The following is a 26665-nucleotide window of genomic DNA, read 5'->3' on the forward strand; positions in this document are numbered from 1 at the left end:
AAAAGAATTGGTAAAACTCAGTGGTGAATGATTTGTATCTGATGCCTTTTGAGTTAGAGTATGGTGGAGATTTTTTACTACCATTTTAATTTCCTTCATAGTTATTAGTGTCCTTTTGTGGGAGGGTGGTGAATTTTTATATATTTTTCTAGGTGCTTGGTAATTTCATACAGTATGTTGTATGTCTGGAATTTAGGAAAGAAGTTAGCCTGGAATTGAAGATTTAATCATCAACATGGAAGTGAGTAAGGTTTCTAGGCCAAGGCTTTAAAATTCATAGTGAAGGGAACCAAGATCAGATATTGCATCTGGCTGCTTCTTTCTCTCTCTCTCTTTTTTTTTTAATTAACATTTTCTTCACTTTTATCATATACTATTGTTTAACCATTTTAACCAGTATGTTATACCTACTTGGTGTGGAGAAATATTTTAAATATTAGCAGCTCACACTTGGCAGTGCTTGGCAGGCAGGATAGCAAAAGGGAATGGAAACAGTCATTAGGTCTCGGGTTTCAACAGGAGCAGACTTGGCAAAACTAGTTATTTGCATAGTAACTGCATATGAGGTTTATGTTTCTGTTTTTTTCACAAGTGTGTTTTTCCCCCTGGCTTAGCTTAGGTTTCAGAGGGAAAACAGGCCCTAAATGAGAATCTTCAGTTTTGTATTTTATTAATCTGTTCCCCTCGAGTAAGTCTTAAATGTGAATAGTTGTTCTTTCATTGTTAAATTAGGAAAACTGGGATTCAAAGAATGGATTTTATCTAAGATTCTTTTTTCCTTGACTCATTCAAATATATCTTTAGTTTTAGTTTTCAAGGTAAAATGTATAGCAGTTTAGAATTGTAGCTCAGTGTTCCACTCATCAATTTATTACCTCTCAACTCCATATTCACCCTTCATTGGCTGCTCAGCAAAAATCGGGGTGTCCCTTTTAAATGTTTTCCCTTGACCAGTTGGCATGGTGTCAGGTTTTGTCAGTTGAGTTTGCTGGGACAGTCCCATTGAAGGAGGAAAGTTTCTTTTATGGTTCCGGGGTGTTTGCAGCTTCCCTGGTTCCTGCAACCAGATGGCCAGCAACTCCCAACAACCAGTAGCTTCCTCCTGTGAGTCCTTTATCACCTTCACCTCCCCCGACCAGGCAGTTTTGTAGCCGACTACTTCTGTTGCCTGTAGTGGCTACAACCACAGTGTCCAGCTTCTGCAGTGTACAACAGCCGGCAGCTTCTGGGTGGTTTCATAATGGAGTGCTTCTGGCGAGACACGCCCCCATGAATGTTTTTTTTTTTTTTAACATTCTTGAGGATGGATTTCCAGCAAGTTCTGCTGGTGCAGCACCACAGAACTCTACCATCCAGTGAGTCTTAACTGTGACCTTTCCGAAAATATATGGATCTTTGCCAGGCATGGGATATGGGGCTCTTTCTTGGTCACTCTTTCAGTCCTAGGGCTAGTTGTTGCTCCTTGCATCTGCTCTTTTTACTCCTCAGAGTTCTTTTCTTGGTAGCTAATTTCTTATTACTTAAATACCCTGTTTAGTTAATAATTCTTTATATTAAACTCCTTCTGTTCAAATTGCTGGGTGGCTTTTAATTCCTAACTGGACCATGACTGTGTGTTTATAAAATGCATGGAGTCTAATACATATAAATTTCTAATTAAGATGTTTCTTTAGATTGCTATTCTTGAGCATACGAGGGGAGTATGTCTCATCTGAATGTTAATTTTGATGACTATTGATTTTTTTAACTGTAAGTTCAGGACTCAGAATTTTGATATATGCATCAGCAATGTGACCTTATGTCATGTGGTTAACAGATTAGACATCCATCTACTAAGTTTAAAAAAAACACCTCTGTGGAATTAAAGTCACTTTGCAGTTTATAGTACTATGCATAAATTTATTAATTTCCTTAGTAATTTTATGAACTGTATTACAAATATGATCACCCCATTTTCTCTAAGAAGAAATTAAGACTCTGAAGTTCAAAGGGTATTCTCTAATACTCTTGGATATTTCTTAACCATCAAGTGTAAGTTCACTGGAACATGTATCACTTGATCAGTTAAAACTGTTTGCACAATGCCAGACATGTCTATTGTAGATAACTTACATATCACTTCTTCCCCAGCTCTACCCCCACACGTCACAGTCTTGACGAACTTTGTGAGGTACCATTTTAATATTTTCTTTTTCCCTGAAATCTACAGCACATTAAATTGAAGGCATTTATATTCCTGTGTCACATTAGCATCACTTCAGCTTACTAGATAGTATTTTGTTTTTAGTTGATTGCAAATGTTGATTTCTCCTTTTTCAGTTTGCAAAACTATATGACAGGAAATCTGTAGCTAAATATCACTTTATGATTTCCATCTGTTCACGTACAATAGTGTTTATAGCATAGTCCAGATTGTAGGGTGATAGAAATATCCCATTACAGCAGATAGAATTTAAAATGATCATTGTACATTCTAATGAGAAAACATTTTTAAACAAGTACTTCACTTAATTTCAAAGCAGAGTAACTGAATACTACGATTTGATGACAGCATCTGCTCTACAGTGTGTGTTTGTGCTGTCAACAATAAAAACTTTTCTGACTTTCCTAGAAATTGATCAGTTTGCTCATATGTATACTAATAATGGAAGCCAGGCAGGCAGGGAGATAGTATAAGTCAATTTGAATATCCTTAAAAAAATATCTTTTTTCTATTGCCATGGAGAATATCTTCCATTATTTTGTGCGACTTAACTATGAGAGTGGGTGGGGTGTTGTTATGTGACAGTATAATTTTTGCTAAATTTTATTTTGGGAATATGTTTACATTTACTGAATAAAAATAGTTTCCCTTATCATATGGAACTCTAGCAGTTGTACATCTCTTTAAGCATAGAAAAAAGGAGATAAAAATGATGGTCCCTGGAGTATATAGAGTGTTGAGTACTTCCAACCGATTTTAGTTCCCAAAGTGTACATTTGCCTCTATTACACTTTTACAAATGCGCCTCTTATTCCCAGGTCTGATTGGCTCTCTGGTCATTTTCTTTTCTGTTTTCTATGCCTGTAGATACAATGCTACAGCAAGTGAGGAAAACCATACTTCCAGCCATCCGTGCTTTGCTGCATTCTTTTATTTGTTTGTTTGTTTAGAGAGAGAGAGAGCAAGCAGGGGAGGAGCAGAGGGAGAGAAGAGAATCCCAAGCAGGCTCCTGTGCTGTCAGCACAGAGCCCCATGCAAGGCCCTAACCCACGAACCGTAAGATCATGACCTGAGTCTGAATCACAAGTCAGTGGCTTAACCAACTGAGCCACCCAGGTGCCCCTCTGCTGCACTCTTAATCACAAAGTAGCAGTGTGTGTCCTGAGTTTCAAACAGATTTTAGATACTGTTCTTAATTTGATTGTTTTTGTTGTCCCTTTTCTTTAGGTCTGTATCAGTTTGCTAAGGCTGCCATTATAAATTACCACAGATTGGGTGGTTTAAACAACAGAAGTTTATTTTCTTACAGTCCTGGGTGCTAGAAGTCTTGAGATCAAGGTGTTTGGGCAGGGTTGATTTTTTTTTTTTTTTTTCCCCTGAGGCTACCCTTCTTGGTTAATAGCGCTTGTCTGTGCCTTAATCTCTTCTTATAAGGACACCAGTCAAATTGGATTATGGCTCACCCATAAGACCTCATTTTACCTTAATTATCTCTTTAGAGGCCCTGTCTCCAAGTCCAGTCGCATTCTAAGGTACTGGAGGTTAGGACATCAGTACATGAATTTTAGTGTGTGTGTCTATAAGGGGACACCTCTTCTGCTTTCTGGACTCTTCTACACTACTGCCACCTTACATGTTTTTCCACACCAACTTTCTCACCTCCAGACACCAAGTGGGTTTTGTAAAGTTCAGTTATGACACCAGTCACCTGGAGTTCATGTCAGACTCTACAGGTTAAGGGCTCAGTCTGTACCACTCCCCCTTCAGACGCTAGTCACAAGTTCAAGTTGTTATCTGTGCTTCTGACCAACAAGCTGTAAGTTGGAAATTCCCACAGCTCCCTCCTCAGATTTGATAATTTGCTAGAATGACTCATAAAACTCAGAAAGAGTTCACATACTAGATTATTAGCTTATTATAAAAAGATACAGTTCAGGAACAGTGAGATGTAAGAGATGCACAGCACAAGGTATGGGGAAGAGGTGCCAAGCTTCCATGCCCTCTCCAGGTATGCTACTCTCCGAGCACCTGCATTTGTGTCAGCTCCTTTGGTTTGATTTTTTTTAATGGGACTTTATTATATGCCCGAGTGATTAAATCATTGTCCATTAATGATTTACTCAGTCTCGCCCACCACCCCTCCATCCTGAGATTATCTAGGGACTTTCCAAAAATCATCTTATTAGCTTAAACTCAGATGTGGTTAAAAGGGGCTTGTTATGAAGAACCTAAGACACTCTTTTCACTTATATGGACAAAAAACCAAATATAATAAAAGGTGCTTCTTTCATTCTTTCACTTAGGAAATTACAAGGGATTTAAGGAGCTTTGGCCGGGAGCTGGGGTGAAGAGTGTGTGTGTATACACACACACACACACACACACACACACACACACACACACACACGTCTATATATATATGTCTATATATATGTCTATATATATATGTCTAGATAGATAGATATGTCTGTATATGTTTCTTATTATATCACTGAGTGGACACAGTTCACCTAACAAGGTCTTTAGCCTTCACCCAAATGAAGCATGACCATTAACAGTTTTGAGCATCATTCTGTAAAGAATATACTCAAGAGTCTTCTTCACCTTTAATATCAAGTTCCTTTGTATCCTGGCTGCCCTTCCTCCATTTAGGATCACCTTTTTCCCTATCTCAGATATTGACTAGGAAGTTAGTTAAGGGGTAATTTAAGGGATTTAGTGGAGAATGTTTTATCTGTACAAACCTAAAGGTTTGTCCTTAAGTATGATGTTTTTTCATTACATACAAATAGATCCCCTGTGGGCCCATCCTTCCAGCCCTCTGGATCTGCCCTCCCCATAACTCCTATTTTGAGCTTGCAAGAAGTGCTGAATTTACACCTTGTTTGGAGACCACATGGTATTGATTCATTATTTAAGCTAGTAACTGTATGCCATATAAAGATTCTGTCTTTAATGAATCACTTCTTGAAATAATGAAGTACTGTACCTTTTAAGTCAGGGTCCTCAGCTTACTTGTCATGTTTTTCAAACAAAAATTAAATAAGACCCATCTCATAGTCGGTAGTTGACAATATTATTTCATACACGTGTTGATAACACAGATTCATTAACTGTATATTTCAACTAGAAGTTTTGTTCTCTTTTATTTTGTTAGGAAATGTTAGTCACGCTTCTTGTAATACGTGGTGCTGAAGATCACACAACAGTCTGAAAGTGACAGTTTTATACTTTGAGATAATTTATGTGTGTGGAGGGAGCAGGTATACTATTTTGGCACAGGATTCCTAAAATTCTTTTTTTGAGAGATTAGAAAGGAAAAGTATTAGAATGGCTGAAGTCGGTAGGTATATTTTGACAGATTATTTTAATTTGACAAATAATTCACTCTTTTGTTTGTTTTGGAGCTTTTAAAGTTTACTTATTTATTTTGAAAGTGTGCATGGGTGTGCGCGCTAGTAGGGGAGGGGTAGAGAGAGAGGGCGAGAGAGAATCTGAAGGAGGCTTTAGACGCAGCACAGAGCCCTGGAACCCTGGAGCCCCGGGAGCCCAGCACAGGGCTGGATCCCACCAACTGTGAGATCGTGGCCTGAGTTGAAATCAAGAGTCAGTCACTTCCCGACTGAGCCACCCAGGCGCTCCTCACTAGTTTTTTTTTTTTAATTTTTTTTTTTTTCTCAACGTTTTTATTTATTTTTGGGACAGAGAGAGACAGAGCATGAACGGGGGAGGGGCAGAGAGAGGGGGAGACACAGAATCGGAAAAGGCTCCAGGCTCTGAGCCATCAGCCCAGAGCCTGACGCGGGGCTCGAACTCACGGACCGCGAGATCGTGACCTGGCTGAAGTCGGACGCTTAACTGACTGCGCCACCCAGGCGCCCCATCTCCTCACTAGTTTTAATAAGTGGCAAAATGAATATTTTTATTTCTTACGGACAGTTTTTCTTCATATTAAAAATACAACTGAAATGCAAGTTAACCCTAAGGTACCTTTCTTATCTATCATGTTAATAAGATTTAAAATATTTCCAATATGCTTTTTTAATAGGTAGTGGAAAACAGACATCCTCAAAAGTTGTTACAAGAGACTACATTCAGTTGTACCATAATTTGACATATGTGTTCCTAAAAATCACTATGCTAATAGGCAAAATCGTGCAATAAAAAAAACACAGGGCAGGGTGCCTGGGCATTGGGCGTTGGAAGAGTAGCACCTTGGGAGTTACTGTGAAGTGGCAGAAGGAAGGTTATCTGAAATGGGATGGAAACTTGGCAGTATCAGATGTGAATGAGTGTGACTCGTGACATAAGCAGAAAACTGAGGTCCCTGGTTTAGTTTGAGGTGTATGCAACTTGTGTATTCCTACCTTGCTTGGTTCTGGGTGCATTTTTCTGTATTTATCAAGAGCTTCTTAGGGATCGGGTCAGTCCATAAGCAAACACAAAGTTTGTGTCGTGCTCACATTGTATCCCAGCATATCAGTTATGTTGCAAAAAATTCACATTTCAAAGTGAGTGTTATAGCAGAACAGAAATTTCTGTTATAGCAGAAATTGGTGTAACTTTTATGGATAGTAATTTGAGGATATGTATCAAATTACAAATGTACATACCCATTTACCCATAAATTCTAATTATCCTAGAGATAAGTACTTATGCAAAATGATGTATTTACAAGGATATTCACTGCAGCAATTGCTTGTAATAAAAGATTATAAACATCTTAAATGTCTATTAGCAGATCAGTGGGTAAATAAGTTATGGTTCATGCATTCTGAGGAATACTGCGCTGCTGTGTTAAGGACAACTGCTTCCATAAACTGATGTGTAATGTTCTTTAAGATATGTTTAAAAACAAGAGTTGAGAATAGTATGTATAATGTGCTGTCACTTGCACAAAAAGTAATAATTTTTGTGTGTTTATATGAACGGAATAAAACTGAGGCACATGCTAATATCTTGATAATACCAGACTTGGAATTCCTTAAGGACAAGAACTTTGTTTTATTCATGTTTCTCTCCTCAACAGGGTGCATAGTACCTAGCTCTTACCAGGCACACAAATAAGGATATGTTGAATAAGATAAATGGACATTTCTCCTAACATTCATATCTGTAAGAAAATTTGATACACAGGATATGAAATGAAAAACAGACTGGGGAGGATTGAGTTACTAAGGTATTCATTTGTATTACTGGCTTTTGTTTTTTGTTTTGTTTTGTTTTGTTTTCAAGCAGTGCACTTTTTCCTGCACTTAGAACATTATTCTTTTATCAGGATTTTGATTTAAATGTATCTTTTTTGGTCATGCTACTGCAACATAATCCATTGTAGAGAAACTAAGGGATGAAGAGCCATTGAAGAAATTAGAGAAGGAGGGGAATAGTACAAAGGGCAGATATGTTAAATTTTTAATATTTGAAGAGCTGTCATCAGGAGGCATTATTTAAGTTCTGTTTTTTTTTCAAAGGACAAAAGTAGGACTATAATGGATATGGAAGATACAGGGAGACAAATTTCAGCCTAATGCAAGAGCTAGCTAACAGCTATTAACAATGGAGAGAGCGTGGTTATAAAGCCTTTTGGTAGCAATTGTTTGTATAAAGATTCCTGTCAGGATTAATGGTGAAATGGAGAGATTTGTAGTTCTTTTTTAGAACCAAGCATATCTGGGTTTGAATGCCCTGCCACTTAGGAACTATTGTGACCTTGAGTAAGAAACTTAATAGCTTTTAAAATTTCCTTAACTACAAGACAAGTATAATAAAATGTATCTCATGGGATTGCTGTAAGGATTAAGAAAGGATAAAGTACCCAATACCATGTTGTAGATTATGCCCTCAATAAATGGTGACTATTGCCATTGAAATAGGAATGCTTTTGGATACAAGGTAGTACCAGATACTATTTGGTTTCTAGGGTCCATTCTAAAACTGATATTTTTGTAAGTTTTATGTTACTGCTTTAAGTATACACTTGTATGTGCTTGTGATTGAATTATCATAGCAAAAATCTAATTTGGAGCTGGGAGAATTTAGTAAATGCCTCTGGCTATAGTGTGTGAGCCAAGGAGAGGGGCAGAGTGAGAGGGAAAGAAAGAGAGAGAGAGAAAGAATATCTTTTTTTTTTTAAGTTTATTTATTTATTTTGAGAGAGAGAGAGAGTGAGAACATGTGCAGGGGAGGGGGAGGTAGGGGTAGAAAGAGGGGGGGAGAGAATCCCAAGCAGGCTCCCCACTGTCAGCACATAGTCTGATACAGGACTTGAACTCTCGAACCATGATATGATGACTGAAGCCAAAATCAAGAGTCGGATGCTTAACCAACTGAACCACTCAGGCACCGAGAGAGAGAGAGAGAGAGAGAGAGAGAGAGAGAGAGAGAGAGAGAGAGAATGAGAGAGAATGAGAATCTTAAGTAGGCTCCTTGCTCAGTGTATATATATATATATATATATAGAGAGAGAGAGAGAGAGAGAGAGAGAGAGAGAGAGAGAGAATGAGAATCTTAAGTAGGCTCCTTGCTCAGTGTAGAGCCTGGTGCAGGGCCCATCCCATGACCCTAGGATAATGACCAGAGGCAAAATGAGGAGTTGGCTGTTCAACTGAGCCACCCAGGCACCCCCAAAAGGTGGTGTTTTGTAATACAATCCACAGGAGTAAAGTTCAGTAACCGATGGGGATGAAACGTTACAGATCCTCAACTGAGAAGAAGGGAAAATTTTTTTTTTGTTACCAGAATGGGACAGAAGTTTTTACAATATTAAGTAATACTGCCTTATGTTATTTCTGGATATTTTCTGGCATTAACTCCCTCCTACTTCAAAGATTCCTTTGAAGGGCCAAACAATACAGGATAACACTAGAGAATGACTACTTAAGTAGACCGTTCAGATATCTCTACCAGTCAAATGATTTTCATGTCGGGAGAACTCCAGATTGAAACTCCCAACTGAGATGAATCTGAGCAGTGATTTCTAAATAGTGTACCAGGTAATCTCTGAGTCTTACAAATAAATGTGCCTCAATGCCAGCTCTGAGAGCCAGGGTAGAAGCCTGTTGGGCTTCAAATCACCCTTCAAATCAGAGCACTGCCACATTTTTCTGTTTTTATTTGGTTAATTTGCAAAATACTAGGGGAAGAAAATAATTCTACTGTCTTAAAAAATAATTTGGATAACTGTTGAAGAGCCTTCCCACAAATAACACCATATTTCCTTTATGGTGGGTATACTCAGTTTAGGGAATTTTTCTAAAGAGATTTTGCTCTCTATTCTTCCACATGAAACTGACATTATTTTGTTTACCACCCTTTAAGTAAATGGAAAGATTTATAAAGCGAATTAAAACGTCCCAGTTTGGAAATTTTAACAGTGGGATTGGATACACACACACACACACACACACACACACACACACATTTGCAGTCTAATTTTGGGAGATGGCAATGTATTTTAGAGGATTTCCTAAAAAGCATATACTCTATTTGAGTGGAAGATCCTATGGACTAAGATACTGTTGTTCTTTACCAAGAGCTAAAGGTAATAATGGCCCATCATTTTTACACTCAATGGTTGAAAAGGATTATATGGGAGAAAAAAAAAAAAACTACTGTAAAAATAGGAAAGCCGATTATTTCTGAAATATAGTGCCACTATTCTTTTGTTATTTTTCTATTAAAAAGTAAGTTTCTACTAAAAAGTATAGTTTTTTTTTTTTTAATCTCTACTGAAATCAGAGGCTCTTTTATACAAAGGTAACAAAACAAAATTTGCTCTAGTGTTCTATTCCTGGTTGAAATAACTGGATATATGGGGAACAGTTGGTTAAACATCCTACTCTGGATTTCAGCTCAGGCATTATTTCGCAGTTTGTGAGTTCAAGCCCTGCATCAGGCTCTGTGCTGACAGCATGGAGAGCCTGCTTGGAGTTTTCTCTCTTCTCTCTCTCTGTCCCTTCCCCACTCATGCTCTCTCTCAAAATAAATAAATAAACTTAAAAAAAAAAAAAAAAGAACTGGGCATCTTCAGTTCGGACATGAGAAACAAACCTACCCAAGTGTTTTCTTTTAGATTAAATTCATTGTGGTGGGAGAGGGGCTGGTGCAAAGGGTATTTGGTTGTTTTTGTATTTTGTTTTGATCGTGATAGGATGAGGATGATGGTGGTTGAGAGAAGTCAATCAAAAACAGTGATTGTGAAAAATAAAGTATCTAAGTAGTCCTTACCCAGATTTTCAACTTTGAGGTTGTTATATAACTTCCTTAACATTTAATTTGACTACATTTAATGTGACAATGTTGTTTACATCTCAAGTTCATACCTATCCCTAGGCCATCTCAACTCTTGAGTCTCTAGGGCCCCTGTATACAGAGTTAATATGGGCACATGTTGATTTAAAGTTTTCATTTGGGGTTTTTGGGAACTCTTACTGCAAGCCATGCTTCTTTTTTGCCATGCTAGTCTCAAAGGATGTTTTCCTTTTGTCACTGCATTGTTCTGTGACATTTGGTATCTCCTTATTTCTAGCGTTGTCAAATTTTAAGCTAGTTTTCTAGATCTCCCAGAATTTTATCCCATTCTTTATATCCCTTGAATTTTCTACTGTATTCCAAGTTTCATTGGATCTAAAGAAGTCTCTGCCTAATGCCATTAACATGCTGTATTCATTGCCACCTCTATGCTTTCAGTAATGCTATTCTTCTCTGATGGAATACTGTACTGTGGACTGAATTGTACCCCTCCAGAATTCATATTTTGTAGCCCTAACCCCCAGTGTGATTGTATTTAGAGATGGGGCCTTTGGGAGATGATTAGTTTTATTTTACAATATTAAAAAATACTTCCTTACATTATTTCTGGATTTTTTTTTGGCATTAACTCCCTCATGAGAAGATTTAGTGCCCTTTTAAAAAGAGGAAGAGACATCAGAGAACTCTTTCCACCAGCAAAAAATGGCCATCTTTAAGTCAGGAAAAGAGCTCTCACCAGGAACCAAGTCAGCGGCACCTTGAACTTGGACTTCCCAGCCCCCAGAATCATAAGAAATAAATGTATATTGTTAAAGCCATTGAGTCTGTGTTTCTGTTATAGCAGCTCCAGCAGACTAATACACTGTGCTTCATTGCTTTCCTCCATCTTGAAATTCTACCCATTTCCGAAGCCCAGGTCAGATCCCATCTCGTGTACAAAACAATCCTAGGTCTCATTTGTCCCCCTTTCTTCCAAAATGTATAGCTTTTACCACCTGAACCACACAGTTGAATACTTGTTATAAGGTTACATGCTATCTTATATTCTTCTTTAATTTTTCCATGTAGCCTGATTAAAATGAGATAGCTCTCTGTATATTAGAGGCTAAAATAAAACGGAGAGGCACCCAGTTCATCTAGGGCAGGGCACTTAGGGATAGTGGCTAGAAGATTTATCCAGATCAGGAAGCTGAAGCTCCAAAAGGTGAAGAAACATTTTCATATGACACATACAAATGGGTAAAGACCAGGTTTAAATGTATTGGTCTTATAAGTAGAATTGAGTTTCACTTATAACATATATACTGCTTCTTGGTTTCATGCCCCAGAAGAAAAGTAGTTCAGTAAAAATGAAAAAAAAAAAGGAAAGAAAAATCAATGTACAGTTTTATTTTCAAATGCAGGGGAAATAAAGCACTCCAGCAGGTACAAGTGTAAGTTCTAGCTTGCTCCCATCTATGCTTTCGCTGGTTTATAGGCGTTATAGAAAGAGTTACAAAGCCCTGGGCTCCTTATTGAAAACATCCTCATTGCTGGCCAGGAGAAGCTGGCTGGCTGTTTTCACACTGAGCATTAAATCAGGAGAGAAAGGTATAAAAGTCCATTTGCCTTTGATGCTAATAGGATCTTTTCAAATTAGAAAAAAACATATGTACACTTGACATTAAAACTAATTTGTTAATAGCTTGCTGCTCGAGAATTGATGTCAGTATTTTGAAGAAAAGCACAGATTATTTAATTTAGTAATGTCCCCTTTTGCATTTATCTCAGGTAACAGAAATTTATTTGTATCTTAAGGAAGACAACCCAAATTTAACTTAAATTTAGATAACCTAGGGGCCCCTGGGTGGCTCAGTCGGTTAAGCGTCCGACTTCGGCTCAAGTCATGATCTCGTGGTTTGTGAGTTCGAGCCCTGCATCGGGCTCTGTGCTGACAGCTCAGAGCCTGGAGCCTGCTTCGAATTCTGTGTCTCCCTCTCTCTCTGCTCCTTCCCGACTCATGCTCTGTCTCTCTCTCTCTCTCCTTCAAAAATAAAAAACATTAAAAAAATTTTTTTAAAAATTAGATAACCTAAATTTAACCATATCATGCTTTCTTTATACTTTATTGTCCCTTATTTCAATAGTTAGAAAGCAAAAATTTCACAAACGTTACTGTTTTTCCAATATCCTGAATATAAAATAGTGCTGTAATAATTGTAACCAATCTTATGTTGGGAGTGTAGTGAAAAGTTACTGCACTGAAAGTTGGTTCTGTGATTCTCAGGTCTCATAAGCTGGGAATGAGTTGGTTCTCTTAGCCTCAGGGTTATCATGTGTAGAATGGGATGAGCCTAGATCAGCAAAAGTACTTATGCCCCAGGCTCAGCCAGTACTGATTAAATCAGAATCTCTGCAACAGGGCCCAGATGTTCCTGTTTTCTGGCACTTCCCGGTTGATTCTCTTGTGGAGCCAGAAGTGAGAACCACTGCACTAGATCATCTGTAAGACAGTGCACCTCAAGAGTGTGGTCCATGGGTTGCTTGCCTGCCGGTCTACAAATGTTTATTACCAGTCCGTGGTGCTAGTGCCAGAATGTAAATCAGCTAAAGCACTAGTGCACCATTGAATTAGGCTGGGAAAAAAAAATTTTTTTTTTGGTGTTGGTAGCCAGCGTTTGTTGATTAGAAAGGAGCGAATTTAATTTACACTCAGGCACAGGGTCCTCATCTGCTCTCAAATGAGCACTTTGAGTAGGACTTCTCGAAGATCTTTCCTAGTTTGTAAACTGTGACCGAATATTCACTATACAGTCGTTTAAGATTTGCTGATTTAAAGCACTATTGCAATATTAATTAAAATGATAACAAACAGAACGTTGTTTAGATAATGAAAATGGCAAAGTTTGAAAAGTTAAAAATATGGAGTGACAATTTAAAAAAATGTTTTTAATGTTTATTCCTAGAGAGAGAGAGAGACAGAGCATGATCGAGGGAGGGGCAGAGAGAGCGGGAGACACAGAATCTGAAGCAGGTTCCAGGCTCTGAGCTGTCAGCACAGAGCCAGACACGGGGCTCAATCCTACGAACCATGAGATCGTGATCTGAGCTGAAGTTGGATGCTCAACTGACAGAGCCACCCAGGTGCCCCTTGAGTGACAGTTTTTTAAAGGACAAATGAAAAAGTGCAGGTGTTAGTCCTCTAAAATGGAAAATGTTCCACCCTGCTACTATGATACTATAATTCTAATATTTTATGGCATAATTTACTGCTTCAGTGTACCATTCTCTCTTCATTGTCACAAGAGAGAATTGAATTACACATGGTTAATTATTAAAAATGATTGCAGGTCAGTTTTAAAATGTAAAAACTTCTGTGATCTATTGACTAGGACTCCAATGATGATAGCTGAAGAAAATTAAGAACATAGTTGTTCTTAAGTGTCTCAGTTAATCAATAAACACTATTGTGCAAATAGCTCATACCAAAAGGATTGCTCATGAGTGGACTGAGAATACCAGACTCATGAGAACGTTTTTGACTATCACAGAAAAACTAAAATTGACTGGATGATGTGCAACTGAAATGTATAAACTTCTCTATATTTGAAGAAGATATTAGTACTATGAACAGTATTGGAAGAAAATTCATCTATTTTGGAGTAACTGGTGTGTCAGTTCTCTTTCCTAATTCTGCATAAATTCTAAAGGTCAAAAATGGAGCTGAATATTAAAATGGTAATTTAATTAAAGCTCTAATTTGAACCACTAACTTTTAAGACAGAATTAAGGTCCTCTCTCTTTCTGTTATTGATACATTTGAGACTTTATTTTGTTATTTTGATTCACTTATAGATGTTTATAGGAAATTATTTGCTTTATCTCAGAGCAAATATTGTAGATTATTCTAGATTGTTTAGGATAGCTCTTTACTATCAGGGGTTAATTCCCAAAGTAGTCAGAATTCTCATTATTTATGGTCTTGCTTACTATTTATTCTGAGTTCTTAGTTTGAATAAAAATGCATTTTCTATGGGGCGCCTGTGTGACTTAGTTGGTTGAGCATCCGACTTCGGTTTAGGTCATGATCTCACAGTTCCTTAATTCGAGCCCTGCATGCATTAGGCTCTCTGCTGTCAGCACGGATCACGCTTTGGATCCTCTGTCCCCCACTGTGCATCTCACCCACTTGTGTGCACGGTCTCAACAATAAATAAACATGAACAAAAAGATTTAAAAAATGCATTTTCCTTTTCTTTTTATTGCTGTTTCCTCCCTCCCCCAGTTATTTTGATAATGAAGGTAGTCCCAACAACAGATATTCTTGGCCTAAAAAGCTATGAAATGTATATATTGGAAGACCAGTGTAATTAAAAGTTTTGAATAGGCTCCAGATTAACTCCCACAGATTGTATGGATGAACAGCTGGTTCCATTTGACCATCTGTGATTACTGCCCTTTATAAAAATAATTTTCTCCCTTTCATCTGACTCATTCCCAGTCTTTGGTTTTCCTAATCCATTTAGTGTGTTGTAAACCCAATCTTCTAATTATGATGAGCCTCTAGATTGAAAAATAATAATGATAAATGCCATTGTTTAAAAGTTTTAATCAGTTATGAAAGCTGAGATTATATATATTTGTGAATCATTTTCAAGAGACATAACTAGAATAGTAAAATAAATCCCTGTATACTTATCACCAAGATACAGCAATATGAACTCACATACAATCTTATTTCATTTATGCCTCCCTCTGTAGCATATCTCAGACATTGTTATCATTTTATTCATAAATATTCCTCAAGGGGATTATTGGCATATATTTGGCAAACTAGAATGAATCAACTACAAGAACTCCTTTGGCTGTTCAGAGGTAATCAGTAATGAAGAATCTTTTCTAGAGAGGAGTATGAATTTTCTGCTAGAGTTAAATGGCTGACTCCTATGGTAAACTGCATTACTAAGACTCTGCAGCATGAATATGAAGTGCTCTTATATACTCGCTGCCATTTTGTCAGTTTTCTGATTGTTTTTTTAGTTTTGTTTCTTTTTTTCTCCTCTTGTTTCTTTTTTTCTCCTCTTGTTTCTTCTCTTCCTTTGAGATTTGGTGTTATGTTTATATGGTGTTCCCTTTATTTTTTGTGTATCTATTATAGGTGTTTGATTTATAGTTATCAAGAGGTTCATATATAACATCTTATGTATATAGCAGTCTATTTTAAGTTAGTAGTCTTTTAAGTTCAAGTGCATTTTCAAAGCATTACATTTTTATTCCCCTCCCCCTACAGTTTGTTTGTGATGTCCTATTTTACATCTTTTTATTTTCTGTATCCTTGACTAATTATTGTAGATCTAGATATTTTTACTACTTTTGTCTTTAAACTTTCATACTAGCTATATAGGTTGTTGGTCTTTACTATATGCTTACCTTTGTCAGTGAGATTTTTTTTTCATAATTTTCTTATTGTTATTTATGGTCTCCCTCTCCTCCCCCCACCCCATCCCCCCACCCTCCCCATTTAAAGAAGTCCCTTTAACATTTCTTGTAAGGTGTGCCTTGGGTGGCCTATTTAGTTGAGCATCAGACTCTTGATTTTGACTCGGGTCATGATCCCAGCTGGGGAACAAGCCCCACGATAGGCTCAGCACTGAGCATGGAGCCTACTTAGGATTCTCTCTTTCCATCTCCCTCTGCCCTCCCCTGCTTATGTTCTCTCTCTCTCTAAAATAAAAAAAAAAAATTCAAAAATTTAAAAAATAAAAACATTTGTTGTAAGGCTGATTTAATATTGATGAACTGTTTTAGCTTTTGCTTGTCTGGAAAACTTGTCTCTCCTTGGATTCCAAGTGATAACTTTGATGGGTCAGATATTCTTGGTTGATGTTTTTCTTTCAGCATTTTGAATATATTTTGCCACTCCCTTCTGACCTGTGAAGTTTCTGGTGAAAGATAAGCTGATAGCCTTAGGGGGATTTCATTGTTCCTAACTAGCTGTTTTTCTCTTGCTGCTTTTACAAGGGAAGTAGTTCTTAATCTTGATTAAATCTAAAAAAAAATTTTTTTTCAACATTTATTTATTTTTGGGACAGAGACAGACAGAGCATGAATGGGGGAGGGGCAGAGAGAGAGGGAGACACAGAACCGGAAACAGGCTCCAGGCTCTGAGCCATCAGCCCAGAGCCCGACGCGGGGCTCGAACTCACGGACCGCGAGATCGTGACCTGGCTGAAGTCGGACGCTTAACCGACTGTGCCATCCAGGCGCCCCAATCTTGATTAAATCTAAAAAATGAGTAGACTACTACCTACCTTTTAATTTGCTTCCGAGTGTTAAAAATGGGATTTTTTGTAAGTGGCTCAATGAGATACCAGTGAAGACGGTCATAGTAAGTTATTATTCCATGACAAATTGTAAACTCTTTGAGATTGGAAATGTTAGTATTACAGGAAATAGCCAATATATATTGTACACTTGGAAAATCATTATCCTAGAGCAGTTAGGGTTTGTGTTTTTTGTTTTTTGGTTGTTTTTTCTTTCATTTTCTGTGACATAGGGACTCCAAGGTAACTATTATGTATGGTTTTCCCGGATGCTAAAGGGAAGAAAATAAATTAATAATGGATTGATCATTTTATTCTTTAAGCAATTGTTATTCTTTTCATTATGGGATTTTAAATTCACTAAAATTGCCCTCAAGTTGTAAATGTGTTAGTAAGTGACCACTTAATGAACTATATTTTCAAAAATGCAGTTATAGTCTGTCAGGCTAGTAGAGTGAGGCTCCAAGAAATTGAAATCTTTTACGAGAATCTTGAACTTGCAAAAACATTACAAATTTTATCAGTTTTACCAAGAATTTATAGTAAGCTCTTCCTTTTAAAAGATTATTTAAAATTGGATCAAAGAATTAGTGTCAGTAATCTTTATAAAATTAAAGAGATAAAAATACCTATTGTGGTAGGTTGAATAATAGTCCCCCAGAACCTTGTGAATATGTTACTTTACATGACAAAAGAGACTTTCAGGCATGATTAAGCATTTTGAGATGGGGAGATCATCCTGGATTATCTAGGTAATCTCAGTGTAATTCCCAGGGTCCTTACAAGAAGGAGACAGGAGTGTCAGAGTCAGAAAAAGAGGTGAGAAGATAGAATCAGGGGTCATAATGAGATACTTAAAGAAGCTATGATGCTAGCTTGGAAGGTAGGGGTAGAGGCCATGAGCCAAGATATGAATAGAGAGAGCCCTTAGAAGCTTAGAAGAAGCTTCTATGGAGTGGACTTTACCATAGAGCCTCTAGAAGGAAAGCAGCCTTGATAAAACCTTGATTTTAGGACTTCTCATGTTTCCGTTCCTGAGCCACTAAGTTTGTGGTAATTTATTACAGCAGCAATAGGAAACTAATATACCCATGAATAATTTTTAATAGTGGCATTGACCTGTTCATATTATAAGCATTACTTCTAAACATTTTTTTAAATATTTTTTTTTTCTTGAAAAACTTATTCTCCTTTAGGATTCAGAGTGTTCATGTACTCAGATAAATAAGGGAGCTCTTGTTGCAAGTTACTTTTTTCTCCTGGAGATATCACATGGTTGAGTTCCATGGCCCAGATTTTCTGATGTTCGTACATGCCTGTTAAAGGAGGATATTGTCATGATAATTTGGCAAGCATTTTCTCTACTTGGTTTTCCACTTGTAGTGTGGATTATATTGATCATTTTTTATGCATCTACTATATAATCCTCATTGATATGGATACTTCATATATGTATGTGTGTGTGTGTGTGTGTATATACACATATATATACACACACACACACACATATATACACACACACATACATATATATATATTACAAGTTTCACAATAAGTTTGTAAGTTTGACATTATATATATTTTACAAGTGAGGATCTTGAGTGTGATCCATGACTAATTAGTTTGAAATGAGTTAATGTCTGTTCTGTAAATCTTTTCTCCCAGAAGGATTTAAAATTCTGTACTGTTGTTTAGGAAGTAATACAAGTTGTTGAGGAAAGTGAATATCTTGTTTTTGGCACCATTGATTTAATTGGGAAAATAAGAAATACCATTCATGGCATAGTTGGAATTTGAGATAGGCTTTGAAGGATGAGTAGGTTTTTGACAGCAGTTGGAGGGAGGATATTCCAAGTGGAATGAATATTGAGCAAAGGCTCAAAGATATGAAAACATGGACTAGGTTATGGGGGCATAACAGTTTGGCTAGAAGATTTGTTTAGGGAAAGAGTGGAAGAGAATACTGAAATGAAGTGAAAAAGTGCTTAAGAATTTCCATTTTTGTAGATTTTATTTTTAATTAAATTGATGAATTAACTGTAAAATTAATCAGACCTAATATCAAGACTAGAATATCTAGATTGCGTGCTCTCTGAAGACAGATCTAATTTGCTAAATGAATGAGTGAATGAGTGAATAGTGACCTGTAGTTTTCAAGGAAAACCTTGGTTATGTTCAGTATGTGTGTTTTAAACCACAGGGTGGGTATGTAATTCTTGAGGGATTTTCATCAGAATGGTTAAATTGAAAGGTTTTGATTTTAAAAGGGTGAGTTCCATTTATCTGGAAAATTCACTTGTATGTGTCACATCATTTCCCAACAGTATTTGTTAAATGACATATTATACATTTTGGTAATTGAAGTGGTTTTTTTCCCTCTTCTAATGAAATTAATAATAAAAATTCATTTATTTCTTTGATTATCTAATTTATCACATTCACGGATACTGACATTTTCTTTATCTGCTCCCAACTTTTGCTTTTTTGTCATTTGAATGTGCTCATCTTCTGGGAAAAGAGGTACCTGAATGTTTACTAATTAAATAATACTTTGAATAGTGACTATCTTGGTGATAGTTTGCTTTTGGTTCGAAAGTGAAAAATGTCTCCCTGTAATATGAGACAGCTATTGAAGGTTGCTAAGGTGATTTGCAAGTTGGATAACTATTGTAATTGTTCAACATATCTTGCTGTTGAAAAGCACAAGTTAAAATGTTTTCTAGTCCTTCTATTGTCCTGCATGTTTGTAATTGTAAAATAAAATTCTCTGGCCTAATAACTCCGTACATAAGTTGTACTGAATATTTTTCTTTGGGGGCACCTGGGTGGCTCATTTGTTAAGCTTCCGACTCTTGATTTCGGCTTAGGTCATGATCTAATGGTCATGGGATTGAGCCCCATGTTGGACTCCAAGCTGGACGTGGAATCTGCTTAAGATTGTCTCTCTTCCTTTCCATCTGCTCCTCTCTCCTGCTCTCACTCTCTCACGCACATGAGCTCTCTTCTCTTGCTCTCAAAAAATTTTTTTTTCTTTTAAAAACACATTTTAGAAATTAAGAGAATACAGAAAAGCATAAATAAATCACTCCTATCAGAATTATGAAATATTAACATGTTGGCATACTTACTTCCAGACATTTAGCCACTGCAACATTTTTTAAATTACAGAAATTATTTCTTAAATATATAAATTTCAAATAAAGCTAACACTCCCTTTGATGACCATCTCCAATTCTGATACCCGTCTCTCTTTTAGAAGCGATTATATATTGGATGTGTATTTATCTACTATTTTTCTGGTAAACAGTTTTACTCGCATGTATATAACCAGAGAAAAAATATTTTTTATTTGCAGAGATGTTTAACATACTGTATGTGTCATTCTGTATACAGCTTGCATTTTCACCCAATAATCTTTTTTTTTTTTTTTTTTTTTTTTTTTTGCCAATTTTAAGCAGTTCAGCTGTCGACATAATTATTCGTTTCTTTGTACACATGAGCAAATACTTTTCTAGTAGGTGCCTAGAAATAAAATTGCTTGGCACAGGGTACACATCTTTATATTGCCAAATTGCCCTCAGAGTGATTGTACCAGCTTGTACTACTCACAACATATTGTGTTTGTATGTGTATAATTTTTTATTAAAAGTGAGATTCTACTGTCTATATATTTTTGTGGCCTCTTTTCTCATTTAACATTTTATTGGGAGCTTGTTTCTTGGTCAGTGTTCAGTTCATGTAGTACAATTTGATTCTGGTTGCTTTTATAAGAGAAGGATGACAATGAATAGCTTTGTAGAATTAGTGATCAATATACTTTATTTTAACCAGTGGTGTTTTAGTTATAAATAGACATACACTTTACTGCGCCTGGGTGGCTCAGTTGGTTAAGGATCTGACTCTTGATCTCAGCTCAGGTCTTGATCTCTGGGTTGTGAGTTTAAGTCCTGCATTGGGCTCCCTGCTGGGTGTGGAGCCTACTTAAAAAAAAGTTATCAAATTATGTTTGGTTAGGTCACGATCATTTGTATGATTTGGGTGGCTTTGATCTGCTCTGTGACAGTATGCTGTGCTGTTAACACCCAGCAGTTACATCAAAATGAGTCTTTTATTACTAAGGAAAATAGTGAAATGTATTGAAAGTACAGATGTGTATATCAATCACTACCACTGAAATAATTATTTTAAGCACATAATATAATTAACAGTACATGCATTTTATTTTGGGTTTGGGGGTGCCATCTTGGAAACTTATTACATGTGTAAGTAATTAAACTACTCTTGTATATTCTAACATTGACTTTTAAGGTTACTGTCATGAAAAAATGTTAAATGAAATATCAAAGGAAAACATAAGTTCAATAAAATTAATTGAAGTTTATAAAACGAAAGCTAAAAATATTATATGTGATAGATGTTATGGAAAGTCCAGTAAAAATTATGGAGACCATAGAGATATAATCCAGCCCCAATCCTCCATTTTATAGATAAGAGAAAAAAATTTATTGAAGGGTTGTGTCAGCCAAACCTGTTGAAAAGAGGGTTTCGGGGCACTGGGGTGGCTCAGTTGGTTGAGCGTCCAACTTTGGTTCAGGTCACGATCTTGCAATTCATGAGTTCGAGCCCCACCTTGGGCTCACTGCTGTCAGCCTGTCAGCACAGAGCCAGCTTCAGATCCTGTGTCTCCCTCTCTCTGCCTCTCCCCCAGTTGCGCTCGCCCAAAAATAAATAAAAGAAAAAGGGTTTCTATACCTAAAGTCTTTAGCATTCTTACTAGTGTTCTTAAGGATCTGAAAAATTCCATAACTTGATGTATGTACCAGATTATACCAAAATATTTTTATTATGACTAAAGAATAGAAACCAGCTAAATGCCCATCAGTAGGATTGATTGAATAAATTATGGTACATGTACGTAGTGGAGTGCTGTGCCACTTTAAAAAGAAAAAAAAGGAACAAGGAAGTTCTTTATGTTTTGATATGTAAAAATTTTAAAAGAAATAAAGGCAAGGTAAAGTATATGTTATCTTATTATTTGAGTCAAAAAGGTATTTATTAGTTTTTGCTCATATTTACATAAAATGATCTCTGAAGGTGTAACTAATACCTTCAGTAATATGGTTACATATTGTGAAGAATGAAAATTGGGCAGATGGAACAGGACCTCTTGAGACTTTTTGTTGCACAAAAAGTATTTAAAAATACTTCTTAATATTTGAACCACTTGAATATATTGCTTTTTTTCCTCTCAAGGTAATCTGTAATTTTAATAAAATACCTGTTGTGTACAATTGTAAATAGTTTTTAAATTTTCAATGGAAAAAGTAAATTGGCAAAAATAATCATGAGACTTTTTTTTTAACCCTCATAACAAATTTTGAGGGGTACAGTACATTATTAACTATAAGCATAATTGTTGTACGCCTGATCGCTAGAACTTTTTTTATCTTACGTAACTGAAACTGTATACGCACTGAACAACAACAGCCCATTTTGCCATCTCTCAGCCCCTGGCAGCCACCATTCTACTTTCTGTTTCTGTCAGTTTGACTACTTTAGATACTTGGAATAAGTGGAATCATACAGTATTTGCCCTCTCTGGCTGGTTCATTTCATTTAGCATAACATCCCCCGAAGTCATCAATACTGTTGTGTATGACAGGATTTCATTCGTTTTTCAAGACTAAATGTTATTCCATGGTATGTATACACCACGTTTTCTTTATTCATTCATTCACTGGTGGACATTTAGGTTGTTCTACCTCATGGCTATTATGAATCATGCTGTAGTGAACATGTGAGCACAAAGAGCCTGATTTCAATTCTTTCGGATAAATACCCAGAAGTAGGATTGCTGGATCGTGTGGGTACTTCTCTGTTTAATTTTCTAAGCAGCCTACATTCCTTTTTCCATTGTGGTTATACCATTCTACATTCCCACCAGTAGTGAACAAGGATTGCCGTTTCTCCACACTCTCATCAATACTTACTGTTTTCTCTTTCTTTCTTTCTTTCTTTCTTTCTTTCTTTCTTTCTTTCTTTCTTTCTTTCTTTCTTTCTTTCTTTCTTTCTTTCTTTCTTTCTTTCTTTCTTTCTTTCTTTCTTTCATTCTTTCGTTATGTTCATCCTAACAAGTATGAGGTGATACTTCTTTGTTGTTTTCATTTGCATTTCTCTGATGGTGAGTGATTGCATCTTTTCCTGTACCTCTTGGTCCTTTGTATGTCTTTGGAGGAGTGTTTATTTAGTCCTTTGTCCATCTTTTAATTGGGCTTTTGTATTTTTGCTACTGAGTTAATAGGAGTTCCTTCAGATATATGGCTTGCAAATATTTTCTCCCATTCCATATGTTACTTTTTAATGTTGTTTCCTTTGCTGTGCAGAAGCTTTTTAGTTTGATGTAGTCTGAATTGTCTATTTTTGTTTTTGTTGCCTGTGCTTTTGATGTTGTAGCTAAGAAATCATTGCCAAGACCAATGTCATGAAGCTTTTTCCCTATGTGTTCTTTTAAGTCTTACAGTTTCAAGTCTTACATTTAAGTCTTTAATCTATTTTGAGTTGCAGTTGCTCTTTTTACAGCAGTTATTATTTTTAAAATAAAAATGAAAAGCCCATTTTCTTTTTATGCGTGCCTCCTTTTAATATTTTTGGAGAGATAGGCATTAGCTGTGTTAAATAGAGAAAAAGTGCTCTCTTGCATTGCCCACAAAACATGTCTAAACATATAAACCTTTTTCCTTCAAAACGGATTAACTTCCTTGTGAAGAGAGCTTGTGTATTACTTAGTTCTTCTAAAGCATCAAGATGATAAATGTGTCATTCATTGGAGAGTATGTGTTTCCATAGTCATCATTAAATAGATTATAATTGGCTGTATTTTATAATACTGTATTTATATTATACATAATACTGTATGTATGTTAGGGAATATGTTCAATGAAATACTGTGTAAAAAGTATATGATTCATAGGAATTACCTTTCCGGACTTTTTTTTTTTTAAGTTTATTTATTTTGAGAGAGTGAGAGCGTGCATGCAAGAGCCTGGTAGCAGGAGGAGGAGGAGGAGGAGGGGCAGAGAGCGAGGGGGGGGGGGGGGGGGGGGGGGAGAGAGAGAGAGAGAGAGAGAGAGAGAGAGAGAGAGAGAGAGAGAGAGAGAGAGAATCCCAAGTAGGCTCTGTCTGCACTTTCAGTGCAGGCTGACTGGGGCTCCAACTCATGAACCGTGAGATCATGACCAGAGTCAAAATCCAGAGTCTGACACTTAACCAACTTTTTTTTTAAGCTTTACACCACGTGAAAAAAATGAGTGCATCCTTACTAAAACCCAGCTCTTTTCATGGTGGCCATCTAAAATGAAAGTGGGGGCCTGGATGGGCTCAGTCGGTTAAGCATCCCACTCTTGGGTTTGAAAGCTCAGGTCATGATCTCGCTGTCGGTGAGTTCTAGCCCCAGATGGGGCTCCACACTGACACTATGGAGCTTGCTTGGGATTCTCTCTCTCCTCTCTCTGCCCCTTCCCTACTTGCTCTCTTTGTCTCTCAAAATAAATAAATAAAACTTGAAAAAAATAAATGAAAGTGAAGAGGAGCCATGTTCTTGTCTATTCTCCTTTCTTTTCACCTTCCAAGATGAAATTTTGCCTGTGGAAAGCCACATATTTGTGTAAGGAGATGGATATAACAAATCTTTCCATATAGAAAACAGTTCATTGTGCCTTCTAACTCAAAATATACTGCAAGGCAAAGCTGTCATACTAGGGAGGATCTTCCTGGTAATTTAACACTATTTTGTATGGAGTAGGGCTGATGGGAAGGGGTAATAACCTAGATTTCTGGGTATAATGTAAGAAATTTTGTAACTTTGAGAGCTGTCAAACTTTTAAGATTAGCATTGTAAGGACTAGTCTTTAGTGTTACTTTATATGTGACTCTAAATTAAGCCTTTTAGCTTGAATCATGTTATGAGACCAGGTAAGCCTGTTTAAAGTGCCTTTTACTTTAACTGATTTAGCAATCAATAAAAAAATTTATTCAAATTTATTGTAGTAAAGCAAAACAACTACTGGATTTACTTTTTTTCTGTCTTAAACCGCTGATGGAGATTTGTTGTTCATTACATTCTTATGTAGTCAGAAGTGAAAATAAGTATTTTGTTGTTACAGTCCTGCCTTGTGTCCTGCATGGTTAGTCTGTGCCCTGCTGTGAGTATGGTCATTTGGAACTAAAAAGATGTCTTTCTCATTCAAAAAGTGGATGTTTCTGTTTTTATATACATAAAAATGCTTCTAAAATAGGACTTTACTAAATGCATCATCTCTGATTCTATCAGTGTTAGTATTTATCAACAAAAGTGTGTATGTAGCCACAAAATGCATGTATAGAAATATATAGTATTTTGTATCTTTCAGCTGAGTGACTATATTTGTGCCATAATATATTCTGTGAGAATAAATTTTCTGTGGGTTCCAGAAGTAATGTTTATTTTAGAAAATTTGGGAAATAACTGGAGAATACGCTAGTATTTTAAGCCTCAGAGCAGTTAAGCTTTGAAATTTATGTGGAACCATTGAAAGTTGAGCTTAGAACAAATATTTGGCAATCAATAGGCTAAAACACCTGGCAGGAGAAAAGTTTTATAGTATTGAATAATAGCATTATTCAGTCACATAATTTTGAAATGTGTGTAACTTTTGTTTTATAGAACTAGAAAATAAGAACATAAAGGCCATTAAATAAGCAGCAATTCTGGGCGGTACCCACATTTTTGGACATTACAGCTGTACTTGCTCTTAGCTTTCTAGTTGACAGCATTAACTATTCCTGTCATCTTTATCATATGTTTTTTTTACTGGTTCCCTAGAATGCAAATATAGGAAAGTGGCAGTTAAGACACCAGGCCTGAGATGTCAGAATTTATATCTGTCTTTACACATAAAGGAGGGTGTTTTGGAAACTCCACAGAGGTCATTGTTTTCACTGTTCTTTGAAGTGGGAAGTGCTTCGCTAATGCCACAGGTTGTTATTTGAGTTAGCAGCGATTTTCTGGTTGTCTCAGTCTTTCAGAGAAGCTGCTTTTATAGATTTAAATAAGCTGAGGTAATAAATGAGAATAAAGGGGAGAAATAATAGGTCAGACCTTGTTTCTTAAAGTAGCAGTTATCTATCGCCTAGGATGACACTTTTAGGAATCCAGTTTTTAGCCTTTCTTGATTCATACTGTCTTTAATATCTGATTTTGAATTCAAGAAGAGAAATGAATGGCTCTCTCTGTACCTTAGTACAGGTATACGTTAGTATGTACATGTGTGGCTTCTGTGATTTGAAAAGCCTGTGCCAAATGCGAGTCTTAGAAATGGCCATTTTTTTTTCAGTGGTGAGGGAAAAATAACATGTTTCTAAACATGGGAAGAGGCAGATACAAAAGTGGTTATATGTTATGATTCCTGTTTAATAAAACCATAGGAAAAAAAATAGTGAAGAAATGTTCCTGGATATTTACAAGGGTTATATTTGAATGAGGAACTTATATGTTATTTTCTTCATCTTTCTGGTTTTGTGAATCCATTTTTTTTCAGGAGTGTATTAGCTTTTGCAATAGAAAAAGGTAAACTCAAAAAAGACGCTAAATTATTCAATGGGATTAAGCCCATATTTTGTTGTTTGATGCATGCAGGGATTGTACCTTAAATATTTTAATTCAAAATCTGTAATAAGTGCATTCATTCATGCACATATCAAAACTACAAAATAAATCTTTTTCTTTGACTATAAATCTGCTTGTGAGAGTTCCACATTATTTTTGTTTTATAAAGCACACTTATTATAATACTTAGTCTGTATTTTCCACTTTGGGCTTCTTTAATAAGTAACCAAAAAAACAAAAAAAAACAAAAAAACCAAAAAACTTAAT

General features: G+C 36.3%; 1 protein-coding gene and 1 long non-coding RNA gene across 4 annotated transcripts in view; both read left to right on the top strand.

The window, feature by feature from the left end:
* Positions 1–26665, top strand: part of HS2ST1 (heparan sulfate 2-O-sulfotransferase 1) — a 175564-nt gene that overhangs the window by 88610 nt on the left and 60289 nt on the right. The gene's annotated exons all lie outside the window — the stretch shown is intronic.
* Positions 5978–11866, top strand: LOC123379677. Its single transcript, XR_006584467.1, has 2 exons — positions 5978–7382; positions 11097–11866. It is a non-coding gene; the product is annotated as an uncharacterized LOC123379677 (long non-coding RNA).

Source organism: Felis catus, chromosome C1 (genome assembly GCF_018350175.1).
Source record: "Felis catus isolate Fca126 chromosome C1, F.catus_Fca126_mat1.0, whole genome shotgun sequence".
Classification (NCBI taxonomy): domain Eukaryota; kingdom Metazoa; phylum Chordata; class Mammalia; order Carnivora; family Felidae; genus Felis; species Felis catus.